A 24,304-nucleotide genomic window follows, 5' to 3' on the forward strand; every position below is an offset into this window, starting at 1 on the left:
CCGCGTTTGCTCTATACTTAAAAACATGATTCTCAGTAATTTCTTTTTTTAAATCTCTTCTATTGAAAGTAAATGCAAATTGGTTCGATGGGGTACGTTTGGCATTCCGCAGTCATGCGACCAACGCTGGAATCCTGACATCGCTCAGGACACCGGCACTGGAACACTGACCACCGGGATCCCAAAGGTAATCTGGCTGGGTCTTAGAGTTAGGGCCCGGGGGTGGGCATTAGGGGAGGTTAGGCACTAGGGGGGTGGTTAGCCATTGCTTGCACCCCCCAAAATGTAACCATAGCCACCACCAAAGTAGGGTTAGGGTAGGGCGAAGATAGTGTTAGTTTACTTACACCCCCCCCCCCCCCCCCCCCCAAACTGTTGGGATTTTTGAATTCTGGCTGCCAGGGTCAGTCATGTGACCGCTGGCATCCCAAACGCAGGGATAATGTATCACACCCGGTTCGATACTCTATTGACTCCTATTGCAGATTTGTCCATGTTCAAATCGGAATAAAAAATAAAATTAAAAAATACTAAACTCACCCGAGAATGCAATATCGGACACACATGGTTCTTAGTAAATTTACCCCTTATTCTCTCTGGAATCCAGCCTCTAGTTCGATAGTGTCTAGGGCGACCACTATTGGCCGACAGGGTTTCTAGGTCGACATGTTCTAGGTTGTCCGGTCAAAAGGTCGACATGAGTTTTTCACATTTTCTTTTTTTTTTACTTTTTCATACTTTACGATCCACGTGGACTACGATTAGGAACGGTAACCTTGCCTCTTCGCTCGGCATGCGAGGGGACACCGTGCACTACTTGGGGTTCCCAGTCACTGAACGGCGAAAACGACACAAAAAAAGTTAAAAACTCTGTCGAACTTTTGACCTGTCGACCTGGAGACTGTGTCGACCTAGAATCCCTATCGACCTAGTTACTGTCGACCAGTAGTGGTCAACCTAGACACTGTCGACCCAAGTATGGTCGACCTTCCATGCCACACCCTTCTCTCTCTTCTACCAGTTTAATTAAATTCAAGTTATGGAAAATGCTCACTTTATTTATGTATCTATGTGAATTTATATACAGTCAACATTTATATTTCCTATTGTCAGCTTTATTCCATTATACCTTGGTAAGGATCCCTTGTGGCGCCTTGCAATACAATAAAATAATGATTCAGCTTGTCATATATCCAATTTCTTATCACACACATCCTTCTTCTATTTCTCCCAATGCATCCTCCATTATGGGCAACGAATGATGACATAATCCCCGGCCCTCTCCTTGGGGAGATTGCTAGGCTCAGCAAGTATGATCTAAGCACAGCAATGTTTTTCTGATTTAAACTGAGAACCCATCATTATTAAAGACAACTGTAGCAGTCCCTGATTAAAGGAGCACAAATAAAATCTGCCTCAACTGAGTTACAGATGAGCCTTTTCAGCAGAGAAGTTTATGCTTCTTCTGTGTTCCATTACACACGTCATCACTTATAGGGGAAGATTTATCAAAGGCTGGAGAGAGATAAAATACCAACCAATGAGCTCCTGTCATTTTTCAAACACAGCCTGTAAAATTACAGTTAGGAGCTGATTGGTTGGTACTTTAACTCTCGCCAAGCTTTTATAAATCTCCCCTACACTCCTGCCGTTCACAACCAGTTCATCCAGACCTCAGAAAAATAAATCTCTTGCTTATAAATGGATCTGCTCTTTATGAATACGGTAACCTTCCAGAAGAAGCATCCTCTTGACAGATCTTTACATATTTAAAAAAAAAAACTATTTTTTTCCTACTTCAAACTAAAATAGTTTTAACTTTAACTGAGTGTTTGCCAGATTAATTTGATACATGTCTAATCCTTATACAACCTCCCGTAAACACAGGGGATGTCTAAAGGTCTGATATTACATTAGTGACATCATTATCTGCTCCTTTTGTTCACTTGCCAACTCCACACTTGACTAGTAGCTTGGCGGCATCTGTAGTGCTTTTTGCTCTTAGTGTGAGGTGAATGCATTCTAAAGCCTTTCTGTAGAACACTGGCATTCCTTACAGGTTGCTGCTGCAGATATACTATTGTTTTTAACAATTTGCACAGACGTAAAGATGTCAGTTATTTTTGAATAAAAATTAGACTTGGTTGCACTAGGTTTTCCTTTTTTATACTTGAAAACATAGTCAAAGATCAAGATATCCTAGAAATGAAAATATTTGAAAGTATCACATATATAAAAAACAACACATTTATTAACATTATTAACTTTATTAAGTAAAATGAAGTAAAAAAACTAAAAACATTCGCAATTTTTTTCTACAAATTGTTGTGTGTGCTGTACCGACTGTGTTTGTTCGTATGTATATATATATATATATATATATATATATATATATATTGCAATACACAGAGGCACTCCCGGACTTCCAACTTTGTTTCACCAAGTCCGGGAGTGCCTCTGTGTATTGCAATTTGTATCTTGGGATCTTTTGACCCAAAGGAGAGCACCCTGGCAAGGTATCAGTAGCTATCCATGGAGTGCCGGCTGATGGAAAGTGCTATATATATATATATATATATATATATATATAAAATCACTATTGTCGAAGTCAAAAATATTACATAGAGAGAACATACAGACTCCACACATTGTGAGTCGCTATACTTGCGAATACGCACAGCGCGCACCGCAATATATGGTAACATACGCATTTACACAGACACACCACAAAGATATATTCAACACATATTTCATACAGCACATAAATTGAACATATCAAGCGCCAGACTTCATAAGGTTTTAAATTATATAATGGAGTAACGTCATGTATGTGTATTATTGGAACTGTTACGTTCCTGGTGCTCAGAACAAGGGAGATGTTGCGTAGCGAGTCCTGAGCACCAGAACGTGACGCTGATATAAGGTGTGGTGTGGAAATAGCCCCTAGCACCCTACCTCCGTTGTTTTACCCGTGTGGTCAGTTCACGCCTGAGTGACTATGGTTTCTTGGGCCAACGGCAGCCGCGTTTGAAGGGCGGATTATGTTTGCCCAACTCCGATGCCCCCAGGTCTTAGCGTGAGACAAGGCGTGAACCGAGACAGGATAATAACAAGGGGACCTCTGACTAAAACAACAGAAAGCTAGGGGCTACTAACTACCCTAAAACTAAATATATGTGCGGCACGCCGCCAAAGGAAAAGAACAACCAAGGAAATGCTGTCCACTCGCCGACACAATACTGTTGTGTACCGGCGGTGACAGCATAAGCAGAACCCTCTGCAAAACACCAGTAACAAAATATAACCAAAGAATACTGCAGCTTAGGCCGACGGACGCGGCAAAGCCGCTACTCACGGAACCGGTACAAATACTGGCAAACGGACAGGAACCCCCAATGTAGCCGACACAGACGCTCAGAACCGGAGGACAGGCAGAATCCCAAACGACAGACCGGTGGACACCAAGAAGCCAGAGACTCGACTAGGCACAGACAAAGCCACAGGACTTCTGGACAGGAACACTTCACGGCAGGACACAGGAACCGACACAGGAATCGACACGGAAGCAGCTAGACAGACACTGCTAGACAGGAGCTCAGGAACTGGCAGGGACTAGCTCAGAACGCAAGAACTCTGGAACCCAGGAAATATCACCAGCGTCTGTGAATTGCACTGAGCCAGAATATAACAGAGAGTCTTAATTAATTATGTCGTGCAGCTGCCCTGCTGCACAACTGAGAGGTGCAATCAACAGACAGGTGAGGCTGAACACATGGGAACAAGCTGCAATTACACAGACTCACCACCGGCAGCAAACAAGAGTATTCTTAAACCAGAGCAACGGGAAAACCTGGCCTGCAAGACAACAATAAACATAAAATAGGAATGAACCACTACCTGTGGTTCATAACGGTACCCTTTCCTTAAGGGTGAGCTCCGAACACCCCATGACACCCACGGGGAACATGAACAGAAGTATAACATAAAATATATGTTATGCACACCAGTGCCTGCAGGAATGTACTGGTGTCAGAACTGTTATGCACTCCAGTGCCTGCAGGAATGTACTGGTGTTTGAACTGTTATGCACACCAGTGCCTGCAGGAATGTACTGGTGTCTGAACGGATAGGTATGCAAAACAAATGAACTCACAGACAGACTGGGGAATATGACATTACGTACACAGAAGGTGATAGGGTAACAAAATACACACAAAGTGAACAGAGAAGCCCAGAGGCTAAGGAACTGGGTGTCTCCCTAGTATTAGTAATGCTCAGATGGGAAAAGCAAGATGTTGTGTTTTAATACGTAGAGAACCCGAAATGCTGTTGCTAAGGGCAACAGCAAAACCCTAAAGGGTTACCAACGGGTGTGGCAGTAAACTCCTTGGTCAGAGATGGAATGATAGACACAAGGAGAGTCTCCACAATCCTAATTCTCACTTGCAGTGCACAGGTTCAGCTTACTGCCACTAAACTGACACCTGACACCTTGCACAGTGAGACAGGATTTAGGCAGGCAAGTCTTAGAATACAGCCGCAAACTTGCTAAGTTCACAGAGTAGTAAAAGAACCCCAGCAAGTTAAACGACTGACTCCAGTCTTACTGCTAGGTCTGGATTGGCAGAGTGTAGTACCAAATCCCCGGGCCTATTTGCAGTAAGCAACAACAAATACAAAGCTACACAGTACTGGCTAACTTTCAGGAACTGACTAACCAACAAAGATTCAGCAGCATCTGCTTAACCTGAGAAGAGGCCTTATAAAGCAGGTGCTGTCCACGCCCCACTCAGACCTCACAGACTGTGAGCACAAAAACCAGCACCGGATCCCCTGCCGTGCACAGAGCCTGTAACCACTGCACAGCAAAAGACCCGAACCGGAGTATCAGCTGCGCTCAGGTTACTCCGCTAGCACTTGTCTCCCGGTTGCCATGACGACGTGGCAGCACAGGGCAGGAGACCCTAACAGTACCCCCCCCTCTGACGAGGGGTCAAAGAACCCTTACCACCGGGTTTATCGGGGAACTGCGAGAAGAAAGAGCGTATCAGTCTGGGGGCATGAAGATCACAACTGCGCACCCACGACCGCTCCTCCGGGCCATACCCCTTCCAGTGCACCAAAAATGACAGCCGTCCCCGAACCATCTTGGAGTCAAGAATCCTTTCAACAACAAACTCCCTCTGGCCACGTATCAGAAGAGGGAAAGGTCTTCCACTGGAAGAAGGATTACTAATCGCCCGTTTTAAAAGGGAACAATGAAATGTTTTATTGATACCCAAAGAACGGGGCAGATCTAACTGAAATGCCACCGGATTGATAACCCTGGTGATCTTATAAGGGCCGATGAACCGGGGGCCTAACTTATGAGATGGCTGTCTCAACTTCAAATTCTTGGTAGACAACCAGACGAAGTCTCCTTATTTGAAGCTGCAGGGTCTTTTCCGCTTATCAAAAACCCTTTTGGTCACTAATGACACAGACACAAGGGCTTTCTTCACTTTCCGCCAAATACCTCTAAGGACCGAAACCACAGAGGAACCACCAGGCGTGGAGTCCAGGGGGTCAAAAGAATTGGCCTTAGGATGATGCCCATACACACAAAGGAAGGGAGAGATCCCTGTAGCAGAGTGAGCCGCGTTGTTATAGGCAAACTCCGCCATGGACAGATGAGCAACCCAGTCAGTCTGACACTTGGAGACATAACACCTGAGGAACTGCTCCAAGGACTGGTTCACCCTTTCAGTCTGCCCATTAGACTGCGGATGGTAGCCTGACGACAAGCTGACAGAAATCTGGAGATCGGAACAAAATGCCCTCCAGAATTTGGGCACAAACTGGGATCCGCGGTCAGAGACCACATCAAGTGGCAACCCGTGGAGACGCACAACATGCAGCATGAATAATTCAGACAGGCGTCTGGCCGGTGGCAGCCCAACCAGTGGAACGAAGTGCGCCATCTTCGAAAACCTGTCAACGACAACCCAGATGGCTGTCATCCCCGAGGATTTGGGCAAGTCCACCACAAAATCCATTGAAATGTGGGTCCATGGCTTAGATGGGATAGAGAGTGGATGTAATGGGCCAACAGGAACCCCTCTAGGAGTCTTATTTCGGGCACAGATGTCACATGCCCGAACCCACTGATCCACATCCTTAGCCACCGAGGGCCACCACACCGCCCTAGATAGCAACTCCCGAGTTCTGGCAATACCCGGGTGACCTGCCGACTTCTTGGCATGGAATTCCAGGAACACTCGCTGTCTTAACCTAGGAGGCACAAACAAAAGACCTACCGGAAGGTCTGGAGGAGCCTGCTCCTGTGCTCTAAGGACTAATGATAAGAGGTCCTGGGTAATGCCCACTTTAATACATGATGGGGACACAATGGGCAACGGCTCCTCGGTGGTCTCCTGGATTGGAGCAAAACTCCGCGAGAGCGCATCAGCCTTGATGTTTTTTGACCCAGGGCGATATGTTATCAAAAAATTAAAGCGAGCAAAAAACAAAGCCCATCGTGCCTGCCTGGCATTGAGACGCTTCGCTGACTCTAAATATGCCAGATTCTTATGGTCGGTGAGAATTGAGACCACAAACTTAGCCCCCTCAAGCCAGTGTCTCCACTCCTCGAGTGCATCCTTAATAGCCAACAATTCCCGGTTACCCACGTCATAATTCATCTCGGCAGGCGAAAATTTACGGGAAAAGTAAGCACAGGGATGAAGGCGATTATCAGACACTCCCATCTGAGAAAGCACTGCCCCAATACCCATCTCAGAGGCATCCACCTCCACCACAAAAGGACGCTCTGGATCTGGGTGTCGCAGCACCTTGGCCGATACAAATGCCCTTTTGAGACGGGCAAAAGCCGCTTTAGCCTCACAAGACCAGTGAGCAACATCCGCCCCTTTCTTAGTGAGTGCCACCAAGGGCGCCACTATAGACGAAAATCCAGCGATAAATCGTCTATAAAAATTCGCAAAGCCCAGGAAACGCTGAAGCGCCTTCAAACTAGTGGGCTGCACCCAATCCAGGACTGCCTGTACCTTGGAACCCTCCATTTGGAAACCTTCTGGGGAGATAATATATCCTAGAAATGCGATTTGCTGAACTTCAAATTCGCACTTCTCCAGCTTCGCCCCAAGCCGGTGGTCTCTGAGTTTCTGGAGGACTAAGCGTACATGCTTCCGATGTTCCTCCAGGGAATGGGAGAAGATTAGGATGTCATCTAAGTATACAACTAAGAATCTATCCAAATATTCCCTGAGCACATCATTCATGAAATCCTGGAAGACTGCCGGGGCATTACAGAGCCCAAAAGGCATCACCAAATATTCATAATGCCCTGAGTGGGTATTAAAGGCAGTCTTCCATTCATCCCCCTCTCTTATTCGGATTAGATTGTACGCACCGCGTAGGTCAATCTTAGAAAAAATGGTGGCAGTACGAAGCTGGTCAAACAAGACCAAAATGAGGGGCAGTGGGTATGAGTTTTTAATCGTGATACGGTTCAATTCCCTGAAGTCGATGCAGGGTCGCAACGAACCGTCCTTTTTACCCACGAAGAAGAACCCCGACCCAACTGGAGACTGTGAAGGTCTGATAAATCCCTTAGCCAAGTTCTCCTGAATGTACTCTGCCATAGCCTGAGTCTCAGGACGTGACAGGGAGTACAACCTGCTCTTGGGAAGCTTAGCATTTGGCAACAAATCAATGGCACAGTCATAGGGGCGATGGGGAGGTAGTACCTCTGCAACTTTTTTGGAGAACACGTCCGCAAAATCTGCATAACACCCTGGCAATCCTGGCAAACTTAGCTGCGAGAGCCTGACTGTAAGGCTCAAGCAACTCCTGAAACAATCAGTACCCCAACTAAGAATCTCCCCAGAGACCCAGTCAAATTGAGGATTGTGGGCCCTTAACCAGGGTAACCCCAACACCAATGGGGCAAAAGTACAGACAGTCACATAAAAGGACAATTTTTCAGAGTGTGTGGCTCCAATAAACAAAGAAATCTGGCTAGTGCAAGAGGTAATTTTACCTTGGGATAATGGTTCCCCGTTTAACCCACAAATCTCAATTTCCGATGCCAAGGGTACTAAGGGAACAGAGTGTTTCAGGGCGAATTGGCGGTCCATAAAAACCCCGTCGGCCCCACTGTCCACAAAGGCCTCAGTCTTGACAGTTTGACCGAGGATCTTCAAGGTCACCGGAATGATAAAAGTCTTCTTGGGAAATTCTGACTTCTGGCCTGACAGGATATTTCCCATCACCCTCAGGCCCTGAAGTTTTCTGGCTTTTCTGGGCATGATACTACCACATGACCTTTATTCCCACAGTACAAACACAACCCCTGCTGTCTCCTCTGCGTCTTCTCATGCGAGGAGAGGCGGGTAGCCCCAATCTGCATAGGCTCCTCGGAAAATTCCTCAGAGTCTGAGGTTCCCTTGGGAAAGAAGGAAACCTCAGTCTCCCTTTCAAGCCTACGCTCTCTCAGCCGTCTATCCACCCGGATGGATAACTGCATGAGCTGATCCAAGCTATCAGGCAAGGGATATTGTACCAGTTGGTCCTTTATCTGGTTAGAAAGACCTCTTCGGTACTGGTGTCTCAGGGCTGGGTCATTCCACTGGGTATCATGGGCCAACCTCCGAAACTCCGTACAGTAAACCTCAACTGGCCTTCGCCCTTGCTTAAGGATCGATACCTGAGCCTCGGCTGAGGCCGTCTTGTCAGGGTCATCATACAACATGCCCAGTGCCGTAAAAAAAGCATCAACACTTTTAAGCGACGGACAGTCAGGCTGCAACCCATATGCCCAGACCTGTGGGTCTCCTTGTAGCAAGGAAATCACTATGCCCACCCGCTGAATCTCCGACCCAGAAGACTGAGGCCTAAGCCGGAAGTATAGCTTGCAGCTCTCCTTGAAACAAAAGAACTGCGAGCGATCTCCAGAAAAACGATCCAGGAGATTTACTTTCGGCTCCTTAACCCCTGAAGGTGCTGCTGCTGCGGGAGCTCCGCCAGCGGCCTGGGAGGTGTGCATTTTAATGGACAAATCATTAAATTGTCGAGTCAGGACCTGCACCTGATCGACCACCTGTTGCAACGTATTTTGAGGGGTATGCTCCATATTCCCACAAAATTTCAACAGGAGTATTAGGCTGCTGAATATGTTATGCACACCAGTGCCTGCAGGAATGTACTGGTGTTTGAACTGTTATGCACACCAGTGCCTGCAGGAATGTACTGGTGTCTGAACGGATAGGTATGCAAAACAAATGAACTCACAGACAGACTGGGGAATATGACATTACGTACACAGAAGGTGATAGGGTAACAAAATACACACAAAGTGAACAGAGAAGCCCAGAGGCTAAGGAACTGGGTGTCTCCCTAGTATTAGTAATGCTCAGATGGGAAAAGCAAGATGTTGTGTTTTAATACATAGAGAACCGGAAATGCTGTTGCTAAGGGCAACAGCAAAACCCTAAGGGGTTACCAACGGGTGTGGCAGTAAACTCCTTGGTCAGAGATGGAATGATAGACACAAGGAGAGTCTCCACAATCCTAATTCTCACTTGCAGTGCACAGGTTCAGCTTACTGCCACTAAACTGACACCTGACACCTTGCACAGTGAGACAGGATTTAGGCAGGCAAGTCTTAGAATACAGCCGCAAACTTGCTAAGTTCACAGAGTAGTAAAAGAACCCCAGCAAGTTAAACGACTGACTCCAGTCTTACTGCTAGGTCTGGATTGGCAGAGTGTAGTACCAAATCCCCAGGCCTATTTGCAGTAAGCAACAACAAATACAAAGCTACACAGTACTGGCTAACTTTCAGGAACTGACTAACCAACAAAGATTCAGCAGCATCTGCTTAACCTGAGAAGAGGCCTTATAAAGCAGGTGCTGTCCACGCCCCACTCAGACCTCACAGACTGTGAGCACAAAAACCAGCACCGGATCCCCTGCCGTGCACAGAGCCTGTAACCACTGCACAGCAAAAGACCCGAACCGGAGTATCAGCTGCGCTCAGGTTACTCCGCTAGCACTTGTCTCCCGGTTGCCATGACGACGTGGCAGCACAGGGCAGGAGACCCTAACAATACATAACCAAAATGCAAAACAGGAATGAGCCACAGCCGTGGCTCATAACAGGAACGGAGCAAGATGGACATGTCGTGCTTGGTATCAAAGTAACCAGATTAATGTGTGTATCAATTTGATGGATGTTATTAAGTTGTAGCTCATTGCAACAAGTAGATATGATTGAATGTATGAATATTAAGCCACAATTCAACTGACAACAATGGACATTCCATTTAAAGCATGTGGACAGGAAACTCAGCCAGCCCTTTTGAGGTATTCAAGGCTTGCATATGAACTGACCAATGACTCATCATGAATGAGAAAGTTCCCTCCCCTAGACCAATAGCAAGAGATCTGTATACCCCAACGGTCTCAGAGATATAGCTGATGCCACATAGAAGATCTTCCTGTTTTGTCCCAGATGATGATGGAGATGCTATCTGTCCAGTGGCTGCATGATTTTACTGAGAGAGAGAGTGATATGGAGCATAGTGAGCATTTGAGCAAAATATGGTGATGTATTACTGGCCGTGTCTGTATTTGAATTAGTTTGTAATAACTGCTTACTGTATAAATTATAACCATGTTACTATATATATACTGTACATTGTGAGATATTGAATACATATCCTTTTAATAACAAATATATACATCAATGAGCTTTGGAACTCAGATAATGTGTGGGTGTATTATTTACTCTTATGGGATGTAGTGTTTTTGCGATGTATAGTGCAAATTCAAAGCACATGGTAATAAGATGCGCAGGCATCCACAGTATATATTAGAGCTGGCATTTTAAATATTTGTTAGAAAGTAATTTGACTTTTACACTATGATAGTATGCAGCGTGAGCTGTCGTTTGCAAAAGAAGTAGTTTTACAAAAATATATAGTTCTGTTGTTTGTATTACATATGTGTGCTGTACCCCAGTGCATTTGTTCATCTCCTATATAATAGCCCAGATCTGTGACTCTGTGCCTGTGTGTCTAATGCTGGGCGTGGCTAGGAGCTCTCATTGGGTTAGTGCAGGCTTTTTCAACCAGTGTGCCGTGGCACACTAGTGTGCCGCGACCAGTTGCAAGGTGTGCCGCGGAGCCAGAGCAGCTTCCTGCACCTTCAGAGTGAACTGTTGGCCCGGGCTCTTCTTAGAGGATGAGTTGTGCTCCAGCCATGACCTATAAGACACGGCGGTGTGATATCATAGGTCACGGCTGCCGCATCTCTCCACCCAGCTAGCCCACCCGCCTGCATACACATCTTCCAGTTCCCGCTTGCATACACAGCATTCCTTTCCCACCCACATCCACACCTGCCCGACCACACCCTGCTCAGTATTCACAGAACTCCACTATGAACAACCCCCGCCACTGAGGGACAGGGAGGAGGACAGCTGACTGGTAGGGGCTAATATTTGTTATTTTATTTCTCCTGTGGGGAACAATAGGATTTCAATAGGATTTATGTGGGGAGAATAAGAATTTATGGATTTATGGGGGGAACAATGTGAATAATTCATGTAAGGGAGCAATAGGATTTATGTGGGGAGAAATGTGATTGATTTATGTGTGAGCAACATGATTTATGTGGGGAGCAATGTGATTGTTTTTTCTGTGTAGGCCAATGTATGTGTGGATTTCTTTTTACTGTGAGGGCCAATGTGTGTGTGTGTTTTTTTTTCTGTGGGGAACAGATGGTGTGCCTTGGCAATTTTAAATTATTGTTCGGTGTGCCGCGAATAAAAAAAGGTTGAAAATCACTGGGTTAGTGGCAGGTCTATCACACCCAGTCCACAGCTGATTAGGCGAGAAACTCCCTCCCACACAGGTTACATCCAATGGGAGGCTCTGCCCTTTGGCTGCTGTGTTCCCAGAGCAGGATTAACAATGGGGCTGATGGAACTGCAGCTCCAGGTCCACACCCCAAAATAGGCTCACTGCATCTGCTGCAACCTGTCTTCCGTAATGTGTAAAAAGGGGACGCTGTCTGCCGTAATGTGTAAAAAGGGGGACTGTCTGCTGTAATGTGTAAAAAGGGGGACGCTGTCTGCTGTAATGTATAAAAGGGGCTCTACCTGGTGTAGTGGCGCTACTGTGCAGCGTAATTTGAATAATGGAGACTACTGTGCACCGTAGTATGAATTGCTATTATTTTGTGGCCACACCCCTTCCCCATGAAGCCATGCCCCTATATATTTTTCGCGCGCATATGGCACGCACTGCCCCTATCTTACATGGGCGGGGGCGCCAATGTCATTTCTTGCACACAGCGCTAAAATGCCTAGTTACGGCACTGGTAAAAGGTGACAGTGCTGTGCAGTGCAGTGGGTGTGCATTGTCACTGACACTGCTCTCTCACCTTTTACATTGCTTCAGCCAGTCACTATTGTTAGCGCCGGTGTCCTAACGCGCCGCATTACAGGGAAGTAGACGCACTAAATAAACTATAGCTCCCAGCAGCCTTTAGCGCAGTTTATTGAGTGCATCTTCTTCCCTGTAATGTGGCGCATTGGGACACTGCCGTTAACAATAGTGACTGGCTGCTTGGCTGCTGTGTGAGTCTCCAGGAGAGCCACTGCCAAAGGGAGGACAGCAGTTTAGCTGCTTCCAGGAGGAGAAGCAGGAGAAGCATTACCCGCCCCTCCCCCACTTGCAGTATCTCAAGGACCCACCCGCGGCACCCGCACCCCCCCTCCAGCACCCACAGTGTCTCCAGACCCCCTTCTCCACCCACAGCACCCCCGCACCTCCCCCACCCCTCCCCCACCCCTCCCCCACCCGCAGCATCCCCACAACTGCTCCTCCCCCACCTGCGGTGGCTCCGAACCCCCACCCGTGGCACCCACACACCCTTGACCACCCACGGCACCACTGCACCAGCCCCTCCCCCACATGTGGCACCCCCACAACCGCCCCTCCCCCACACGCGGCACCCCCAGACCCCATCCACATCTCCCCCGCACCGCCACTCCCCCAACCACAGCACCTACTAGGTGACTTATTAGGCCCTGCGTGCGCTGTTCACAACCTCTTAACCATCACATGCCCTTTGTCCATTCAATATTTAACCACTCACACAATTATGATTAGAGGTAATACTCGATATAATAAAAATCTTGCACGCCACAAGGCATTGCCCCTTATGACATTGTGAAGAGCGCCCGTAGGACACGATGAATCTCCTAGTTGTTAGTTTCCTGGTGCTCAGAACAAGGGAGATGTTATGAAGTGAGTCCAGAGCACCAGGACGTAATGCTGGGAAAGGGGAATGGAAAGGGTATAGCCCCTGGCGCCCTATCTCCGTTGTCTCGCCCGTGCTGTCAGTACACTCTTGCGAGACTATGGTTGCTTGAGCCCATGGCAGCCACGTTTGAAGGGCGGATTACGCCTGCCCAACTTCGATGCCCCCTCAGGTCTTAATGAGAGACAAAGAGTGAACCGAGACAGGGTGATAACAAGGGGCCCTCTAACTAAACAACAAGGCTAGGGGCTACTAACAAACCTAAAACCAAAGTATGTGCGGCTTGCCGCCAAAGGAAAAGAACAACAAAGGAAATGCTGACCACACGCCGACACAATACTTTTGTGTACCGGCGGTGACAGCATAAGCAGAACCCTCTGCAAAACACCAGTGACAGAAATAATAACGGAATACAGCGGCCTAGGCCGACGGACGCGGCAGAGCCGCTACTCACGGAACCGGTACGAATACTGGCAAACGGACAGGAACCCCCAATGCTGCCGACACAGACTCTCAGAACTGGAGGACAGGAAGAATCCCAAACGACAGACCGGTGGACACCAAGAAGCCAGAAACTCGACCAGGCATAGGCAAAGCCACAGGACTTCTGGACAGGAACGCTTCACGGCAGGACACGGGATCAGACACAGGAATCGACACAGGGACTGACACAGGAATCGACACAGGAAGCAGCTCGACTGACACTGCTACACAGGAGCTCAGGAACTGGCAGGAACAAGCTCAGACTCAAGCAGACTGGAAACCTAGAAATATCACCAGCGTCTGTGAATTGCACTGAGCCAGCATATAACAGAGAGGCCTAATTAATAATATCATGCAGCTGCCCTGTTGCATGACTCCAAACTGACAAGATGCAATTAGCAGCCAGGTGAGGCTGAACACATGGGAACAAGCTGCAATTACACAGACTAACCAGCGGCAGCAACCAAGAGTATTCTTAAACAGAGCAACGGGAAATCCTGGCCTGCAAGACAACTTATAAACATAAAATATGAATGAACCACCACCTGTGGTTCATAACAGTATCCCCTCCTTAAGGGTGAGCTCCGAGCACCCCATGACACCCACGGGGAACATGAACAGAAGAATAACATAAAATACCTAACTGACATGCAAAACAGGAATGAGCCACAGCCGTGGCTCATAACAGTGCCCCCCCCCCCCTTGAGGAGGGGTCAAAGGACCCCAAAATACAGACTATCCAAAACAAGGGATACAAAAAAAAACTGACACACTGGTCTAACAGTCAAGAAAACAGAAACAAGCTGTAGCAACAGCTTGTAACAGTGCCCTCCCCTTGACGGTGGCCACTGGACACAAGACTAGAAAAAAAAATCTTTTTTTTTTTTATATCAAGGCAAGAGTCAAAAATTATTTATTTTTCTTCTTATTCTTTTTACAAAGCTCTTTAGGTCAGACCAAGGTAATTCCCCAAACATTGTCTGAACTGACGGTACCACCCAGCAAGGCTGCGTTCAAATCAGAGATAGGTTTCTTATCCTTGGGAGCTGAACTTTCAGGCAAAGTACTCCTATTAGAAGGAAGGGAGAGAAAGAAGGCTCTTGTGTGGGCGCACTCTTGAAAGAAAAGGAAAATTCCTATAACATATAGAAAGAAATACTTAAAACATAACTTTTAATGTATATGATAAAAATACCCCTATAAATGATCCATATCAAAGAAAGATTGTGTTAGTTTAGAATTAATTATTATTAATTATTAATTAATAAAATGTTCTGGTCTGTGTAATCACACTTGGTAATTGGAATGGTTGTAGACATTGATTGGTCTTACCTCCAATTCCCTGACCAGCACAGAAAATCTGTGTTAATGGAACCCGGAAGTGAACAAGCCCGTCAGGGCGAAACGCGTTTTCCGTTCCGAGAGGGGGACCACACATGGAGTAATCTCTCAGCTCCTGCCTGGGCACATGACACTGCCTTAACCTGCTTTCCTTCCCCAATTTTGGTGACCGTAAGCCTTAGCTGTTCTGTGCATATCCTGCACAGACAGCAACATACCTTTTTGTACTCAATAATTATGTTGTATTAGACAGCATGTTAACAGTTATGTGGCATACGTAGATATCTTTTGGCTGATAGTACCATTGACTACAAGCCTGCTGCTGTCCCATGCATACTTAGCACAGACAGCAACCACTTGATGGGCATTAAGCCCCCATCATATCCGATTGGACCTATTGGTGCCCTGTTCTGTATATAGTGCGCACAGACAACAACACATTAAGTGCATTTATCAATATGCTTGACTATACAGCAAATGTCTAGACCTGTGCATTCCTATCAGAGTTCCACTGCCGTTCTGTGTATATTCTGCGCAGACCACAAACTCTTGATGCGCTTTATATTTATCTGTTGTATGTTATTCCATGCCATTTGGACATATGCAGCACACATATAGCTCATTGCCACAGCACCACTGCCTAAAAAATATAGCCCAAATTGTCTTTTTCATCCCCCCTTTTTTCTCTTCCCTTATTCTTTCAAAATCAATACCTGTTAAAGTATTTATACTACAAAAAAATACTTTTTTCAAGCAGAGGCCAGTATTTTGTCTGATAATTTTCTGATTTCATCGTGAGCCTCAGCATACTCTTTGAACCTTCAAACTTTATTCCAAATATGCATGTTACATAATAATGCGTTTTTCTAAATCAATGCTTAATTAATTAATTTTTGACACCAACTTAGCCTATCTTTCATATCTCCCTTCCATACTTCACTATTGCTTCATGGACTCTCATTTGCGATTCACAGAACACGACACCACACAAGTGGGAATTGTTGAGCTGTGTCTAACGCAGAAAGCAGATCCATCAATTATGCTACACTGATTCATTCCCTTTCTTCTCTATACTATTTTCATTCCCTTTTTTCGTTCCTTATATTTCTGTCTCCCTTTTTCCTCTTTCTTCTGCTTCTTACATAGGTGCACTCTCATTGGTGCAATCGAAAAATTCTCTACTATCATACCACGCTGCCAATGCCCGATCTCGTCTGATCTTGGAAGCCAAACAGCGTTGGGCCGGGTCAGTACCAGGAGAGGAGACTTCCTGCGAATACCCGGTGTTGTAGAGTTGGGACCATTTCCCTCCACATGTGTTTGCAATACCAACAGCAGTATCACCACTAATTCTTCCTTCCCCCCTTCTTTTTCTTTTTGAGGCTTAATACCAATTTTTTTTTTTTTTTTTTTGGCTTACGTCTGAAAGTCCAACTCACCTCAATGCAGGAGATTTACCAATTTTGAACCAAGTAGCCCAAGTGGGTCTTACTTATCTAATAACTCTTATGATCACTCTCTGGTTCCATTAACACAGATTTTCTGTGCTGGTCAGGGAATTGGAGGTAAGACCAATCAATGTCTACAACCATTCCAATTACCAAGTGTGATTACACAGACCAGAACATTTTATTAATTAATAATTAATAATAATTAATTCTAAACTAACACAATCTTTCTTTGATATGGATCATTTATAGGGGTATTTTTATCATATACATTAAAAGTTATGTTTTAAGTATTTCTTTCTATATGTTATAGGAATTTTCCTTTTCTTTCAAGAGTGCGCCCACACAAGAGCCTTCTTTCTCTCCCTTCCTTCTAGTACATGTACTCTCTGGCTCTGGGCGCACCACCAAGCGGGACAACTCTATTCATTGAAGTAAAAGACATAGTCTTCTCTTCTTTTTTCCTATTTTGGAGTGCTTTATTGTCCAAATGTTGGTTCCACATTATTAAAACAGTATTACTTTACCAGTGCCCGATCGCCCTTTGTCTAGTCAAAGTACTCCTATTAGAAGAAGAATTCAGAAAAGCACATCCTGCAGTCAAAACAACGGGCTGAGACTCTTGTGCCGAGTTTACAGCATTTGGTGGACTCTCAGCAGACAAGACGGGTGACTTAGAGGAACCTGAACCAATTTCTTTGGAACCATATCTTTTACTAATTGCATCACAGAATGCTGGGGGATCCTGAAGAATGGGATCTTCAGCTTTCATTAGGCTGGTCGCCCAATCAAAAGGCTCTCCTCTAAAAGAATAAATCAGATAGAGCCCAAGGTTCTCTAAAGTGATGCCCAGAAATGGTCTAGACAACATAATAGTGTAATAGTGTTTGAAAAGCGCCAGAACTTGAGAACAGAGTTGTCTGGCAACTGCAGTAGCTGCGTTTGTGTGGAGCTCCGGCTTACACAGCTACAAAAAGCCCTTTATCTACACACTAATACCCCTTTCCCAGACCCATTTAACCCCCTCCCTTCTCCTTAACACCCCCATACTCGTGGGTAGGCGCCGCGGAATCGGGAGCCGGCTTCGGCCGTCTCTGCGGGTTGCGGCCTTCCCACGTCTGCCAAGCCGGGGACTCAATTTTGAAGACGGACCGGGACGCGCCGTGGCACAGCGTACGGAGGCCCTGTGACCGAGCCTCTGAATACACAGCCCGCTAGAGACTGACTCTCCGTTCCCTGTGGAGACCGCATCGCCTGCACAGTGCGCCGGGAGCCGTGGAACGGAGCGCACAGAGGACCTCCAGGGACACTCACTGAGCAGCGGTGGCCATCTTGTGGGCTGTGAGGTGAGCCCTTACTGCAGGGGAAATAGTTTTGAATGGGGAGCTCCTGCGTGCACCTTCTCCTGCCTATCCTTGTTGCTGCAGGCTGTTGGTGTGTGTGCTGCAGGGACTTTCACACATCCCCAGCAGCTGATCCATGTCCCTTGCCTATATGATTACAGCAGACACGCTGCACCCGGCCTGAGCTGCATACATTGAATCAAGTTATATACAGTATATGCCCTCAGCCTGCAGCGGAATTCATCAGAAGCGGGGGTACCGCGCTCTCCTACCTAGCGGGTGAGTCCTCACGTGGCCCGCTGCCTATCGCGGGACTCGCGATACCTCTGCCTCACCCCTGCGAGCAGCGGCTTGTCCGAGGACGGCGACGCAGGACTCCCGGGCCTCCTGCGTCACAGCACCCTGCGCCGCATACCCGGGGGACCCCACGCTCTGGAGGCATGGATTCGCCTACCCCCCTCCCTCTCCCTGCATTAAATCCCTGGTCCTCTGGACCTCCTGGGATCCTGCCGCACGCAGCAACAGTCCCCCCCAACATCCCCACATTTGCGACCAGCGGAGGGAAGACTTCCACTATTGGGCCACAAGCACAGCTGGTCCCCACCGTCGATACCACCCAGCCTAAAGTGGTGGTGCCTCTTTGTTAAACACAGGCACTCCTCTCTCCCTACGACACCCTGTCCGGACCTCTACGGGCCTACAAGACAGGATAGCGGCCTGTCCTCCATTACACACACCTGGCTGCCCCCCTCACCGACTGAGGTGCCCGCTCCCTGGGAGCCAGCGTTCACTCGGCCACCCTGAGCCCGGTGGAGAATAGCTGCGGTCCTACATTGCGGGTGTATAGATAGCCTTTACCCCACCTGCCTACCGCAGGAGCGATCTGCAAGTGTGACCTGCACTCTACTGCCAAACCAAACTCCTTTCCCCGCTCGCTGAGCCACATGGAGCTCATGGCTCCTTAAGCATAACGACCACGAAGTGACAGGGGGCTCTGCCGTACATATTGCATTATTCTACCACTTTGATACGAAACGCCTTATTTACAATGTCACAAAAGAACCGCAAGAACTCTCAGATACCTAAAGCTAGTGTCCTGCGTGCTTGGGAGAAGGCCGGCTCCTCCACCCGGAGTTCGCCATCAACTGATCAATCCTTTGACCCTGCTGACATCGCCACCTCCAGCAGCCCACTGACCACTCAGGATGTGGTGGCTATCGTTACGAAAACGATCCAGTCAGAAATGAGATCGGTTTTAACTGAGTTTAGATCTGAAATAGCCGACTTGGGCTCCCGCACAGATACACTTGAGCGCAAAGTGGACGACGTCTGCCAATTTCAAACGGTGGTGGAGCAGGAACTTTTGGATATTCGGGCAGATATGGAAGCGTACAAAGAACAACTAGAGGATATGGACAACCGCAATCGTCGGAACAATATCCGAGTCCGCAACATCCCTGAAAGTGTGGCCTCTAGCTCTCTCCCCGAGTATCTGGAGAACCTTTTTTTGCAACTAACACCGGATGCCCCCGAGGCCCTTCTCCAGCTGGATCGTGCCCACAGGGCTCTCCGCCCTAGACCGCCTCCGACCCAACCGCCGCGTGACGTAATTAATATACGTTTTCATTACTACACCACCAAAGAGCGAGTCATGCTGGCGGCTAGAGGACTACCGGTTACAGCTGTTCCAGGACCTTGCCCCTTCCACCCTCAAAAAGCGCAGAGACCTAGCCCACATCACCAAGGTTCTCCGAGCCCATTCCATAAAATACAAATGGGGCTTCCCCTTCCTACTGCAAGTGACGCAGAACGGGAAGACTTTCACAGTCAAGACCCCAACACAAGGAGCTGACCTACTTAAAACTTTCGGCATTTTTGAAGATCTACCTGAATCAACCCAAGATCAGATATCGCCCTTAACCTCAAGCCCAAGGGCCCCGGCCCCGGAATGGTCTTCTACTTGATGCTCTCAGGCACTCCATGATACAATCCTTGTTAAATGGATCTCTATAATTTCTGAATGCTTTAACACCTCGGTTTGCTATGTATTCACATGTGTTTTTTCAGGCTCTCCGCGTGGCCGACTGGCTATGACGCCATGGGCGGTGCTGTCCACTTGGCTACGCGTGGGAGTCAAGTTGTTTTTTTCATGAGTTTAATTTCTGAATGCTCTAATACCTCGGTTTGCTATGTATTCTCATGTGTTTTTGCAGGCTCTCCGCGTGGCCGACTGGCTTTGACGCCATGGGCGGTGCTGTCCACTTAGCTACGCGTGAGAGTCAAGTTTTTTATTTTTTTTTATTTCTATAGTTTGTTTTCATGTTTATTCATGTTGGTCCATGATTAGCATGGTGCTCATTTGTTATTATTCATAATCTCCTGGTAAGACTGATGTCGGTTTAGTACTTGATATTACTGCATGCTTTATCCTTCTCCCTCATTATGTCTATAAAGCTCACACTACTCCTATCTGTCTTACTAATGCGATTCTCCTAGCTCCCTCTATTACCCCTGTCACTTGGTCGCTCCTGTTACAACCTCCCCCCCCTATGCTCCGCCTTACCCTACTTATCGTTCTGTCACAAATCCACGTCCCCCCCGAAGGATACGCCAGGACGGCGTCTATCCTTTTTGTGTTAAACCTGGCCCTTCTACAGGAAAAGGTTCTCCTCCTCTGTATTCTCATACAGACTCTTTCCCCTTCTCTCTCTTCCTCTATCCCCCCTTTCCTCCTCTCCATCCCCATGGTCGGACCGGTCCCTTCCCGCCCCTCCATTTGCGTTGCCCACAGTTCTTCCCACCATGACCCTGAAAATTATCTCGATTAATGCTAACGGCCTTAACTCTCCCACCAAACGAGCCATGGCCATCCAATTCTTTAATAGACAAAAGTCTGATGTGGTACTAATCCAAGAGACCCATTTTAAACCCCCACACCCCTCTATGTCCTGCAAACAATTTCCACACGTCTATTATTCAAACATGCCTTCCAAGCGAAGGGGAACCGCTATTATGATCCGTCAAGGCCTCCCTCTAACTGTTCACGATACTATCTCGGACCCCCAGGGCCGTTACGTTATCCTTTCATGCTCCTATAACCAAGCTCCTCTGATCTTGGCCTCCATATATGCCCCTAATGCGCAGCAGGGTTCTCTATTCACAGCCTTCTTTGACAGCCTATCCCGCCTTCCTATGGGCATGACTATAATTGGTGGAGACTGCAATGTCACATTAGATCCACTCCAAGACAGATCTCGCCCCGCCTCTACAGCTTCTACTCCCGCCAAACTGGCCAAGCGTCTACAAGCACATCTATCACTTTATAACCTGTATGACGGTTGGAGGACTTTGTATCCCTCAGCGAGGGGATATACCCACTACTCCCCACCTCACGACCTCTATACCTGTATAGATTATATGTTCGTCGACCGGGACACTACCCGTAAACTCCTCAGTGCCCAGACGCTCCCTATTTCCTGGTCGGATCATTCTGCTGTTCTGCTCGAGATCTCATCCTCCTCACCCCCCCCCCCCACCAGATTCTGGCGCCTAAATGAATCTCTCCTGCTTAAAAAATGCACCGTAGCTGATATTGCCACCGCATTAGCTAACTATTATGCGGAAAATGCAACTCCAGACGTTCCTCCCTCCCTAATATGGGAAGCACATAAGGCCACCATCCGAGGCTACCTCATAAGCCTTTCGGCTGCCCAAAAGAAAACTGAAACACAACGGATCCGAGTCTTAGAATCAGAACTTGCCGCCTTGACCCTTCTGCATCAACGCCGTCCCAGAAAGAAAACGTACTCCAAACTTCTAGCAGTTAAGGGTCAACTATCCCAAATCCTCACCAAAAAGGCAGTCAAGGCACTCTTATGGGCACGCCAGAGGTTCTACGAGAAATCAGATAAGGCTGACACTCTACTAGCCCAAAAACTAAGAACGAAACGCACTCAAAATCGCATTGTATCCCTACGCTGTGCGGACGGTTCCACCAAGTTTGACCCTTCACGAATGGCCGCACAATTTCGGGATTATTATACATCCTTGTACAATCTCCCTTCCACTCTAGACACTGATCCTGATCACGTTCTCTCTGTGGGGCTGGTCTCTCTGTGGGGCTGGTCTCTTCCAAGTGCTGCTGGGATTTCTAAGTGTGAGTTGGAAACAGTAAAAAGGTGAACTCTGATTAATCTCTGTCTATCCATATAGGGATAGTAATTTTGTGAGAAAGTAATCTGATTCTGATTGATTGTTTGTATCTATACTGTTTCTTTTTGTTTTAATATATCTGTACTGGTTTTTTTTGTTGTTTTTCTTTTGGAGGGAAAAAAATAAAAAAACAAATAAAGTGTGAGGTGATAGCCAGAGGGGTTAACTCAGGTGTGAGTAATCAGGAGTAATCAGGAGGGAGAGGGGCCGATTGAAGCAGCTGGGTGAGCCTATATAAGCAGTGACTAGACTCTTGGAGCCTGCTCTGTGGGCCTGGTCTCTTCCAAGTGCTGCTGGGATTTCTAAGTGTGAGTTGGAAACAGTAAAAAGGTGAACTCTGATTAATCTCTGTCTATCCATATAGGGATAGTAATTTTGTGAGAAAGTAATCTGATTCTGATTGATTGATTGTTTGTATCTATACTGTTTCTTTTTGTTTTAATATATCTGTACTGGGTTTTTTTTGTTGTTTTTCTTTTGGAGGGAAAAAAATAAAAAAACAAATAAAGTGTGAGGTGATAGCCAGAGGGGTAAACTCAGGTGTGAGTAATCAGGAGTAATCAGGAGGGAGAGGGGCTGATTGAAGCAGCTGGGTGAGCCTATATAAGCAGTGACTAGACTCTTGGAGCCTGCTCTGTGGGGCTGGTCTCTTCCAAGTGCTGCTGGGATTTCTAAGTGTGAGTTGGAAACAGTAAAAAGGTGAGTTAGAATACAGAAAAAGGTGAGTTTTATAATACACAATCAGGAACACACATTTACAGTACCATTAAACTTCTGGTGAGGCTGCAAGGGGCTGACCTTGTGAGTGAGTGAGAGGGTCTCTTACTTGGAGTAGCAGAGGGGCTGTGATTGTGCGGGTGTGAGGGGCATTTTTTTTTTTTCTTCTTAGCAGGAGCTGGAAGCCGAGTGAAAAGGAGGAGCAGTGAGCTGGAACAACTGCAACTGCTAAGTGGAGTATAGGTGCCGCAGGAGAGAATACTACGGCTGCATAAAAGTGAAGGACCAAGAACCGCACAAAGATAGATAAGTATAAGCCAGCTTAATTATTGTATAAGTGATATTGCTTGTCTTCTATTTTTTATTTTTGCTGCTTTTTCTTTGAGTGTAACAGGGAGTTAGACCTTGCAAACAATATGGGAGGGGTGTGATTGAGGACCTCACTCAGTGCATGTCATGCAAGATGTATGCACACCTGGAGCTACCGGCCCAGTGTGAATACATCTGCACGAGGTGTGTGCGAACGGTTGCCCTGGAAGCCCAGGTAACTGATCTAGAGCAAACCGTTACGCGACTGAGGGAGATTCACAATCTCGAGCGTAGTTTAGACAGAACGGTGGAGGAGTTGCGGGAGGGGTCACTGGTAGAAGAGGATGATGATCAGGTAGCCAGTTGGGTCACAGTTAGAAGGAAGAAAAAGAGGGGGAGGCACGACATCTCCGAACTATCAAACCCGAACAAATTTGCCCGATTGGACGAGGAATCGGAGGATGATAGTGAAGAAATGACGGTGCCGGAGGAGACTGCTCCCTCTAGCATCCAGAGGTGCGGTCCCTCTGGCGCGGTTGGGATAAAAGATAGAGAGGTACCTAGTCAAATGTGGTGGTAGGGGATTCTATCATCAGGAAGGCAGATAGGGCAATCTGCTACCGGGACCGTGATCGCCGTACAGTCTGTTGTCTCCCGGGTGCTCGGGTACGGCACATCGCGGACCGGGTAGATAGATTGTTGGGAGGGGCTGGCAAAGACCCGGCGGTCTTGGTGCACGTTGGCACCAATGACAAAGTTAGCGGAAGGTGGGATGTCCTTAAGAAAGACTATAGGGACTTAGGAAAGAAACTGAAGGCAAGGACATCTAAGGTAATATTCTGGTAAAAAGGGTGAACTAGAAATACTTGCAGCAAGCAAACAGTATGATATTATAGGCATTACTGAAACTTGGTGGGATGAATCTCATGATTGGACAGTCAATCTAGAGGGCTATACACTGTTTAGGAGAGACAGACTAAATAAAAAGGGTGGAGGGGTGTGTCTGTACGTAAAGCCGTTTTTAAAACCTAATATATGGGAAGATATTCAGGAGGGGACTGTAGACACTGTTGAGACATTATGGGTAGAAATTGCATGCGGGGAAAAAGGAACAAAAAAGTT

General features: G+C 47.0%; 1 pseudogene; it reads left to right on the plus strand.

Moving 5' to 3' along the window:
- The first annotated feature begins 16,329 nt into the window (after nt 1-16,329).
- LOC134934583 (5S ribosomal RNA) lies at nt 16,330-16,448 on the plus strand (annotated as a pseudogene).
- The last annotated feature ends 7,856 nt before the right edge of the window (nt 16,449-24,304 follow it).

This window comes from Pseudophryne corroboree, chromosome 1 (assembly GCF_028390025.1).
Source record: "Pseudophryne corroboree isolate aPseCor3 chromosome 1, aPseCor3.hap2, whole genome shotgun sequence".
Taxonomy (NCBI): Eukaryota; Metazoa; Chordata; class Amphibia; order Anura; family Myobatrachidae; genus Pseudophryne; species Pseudophryne corroboree.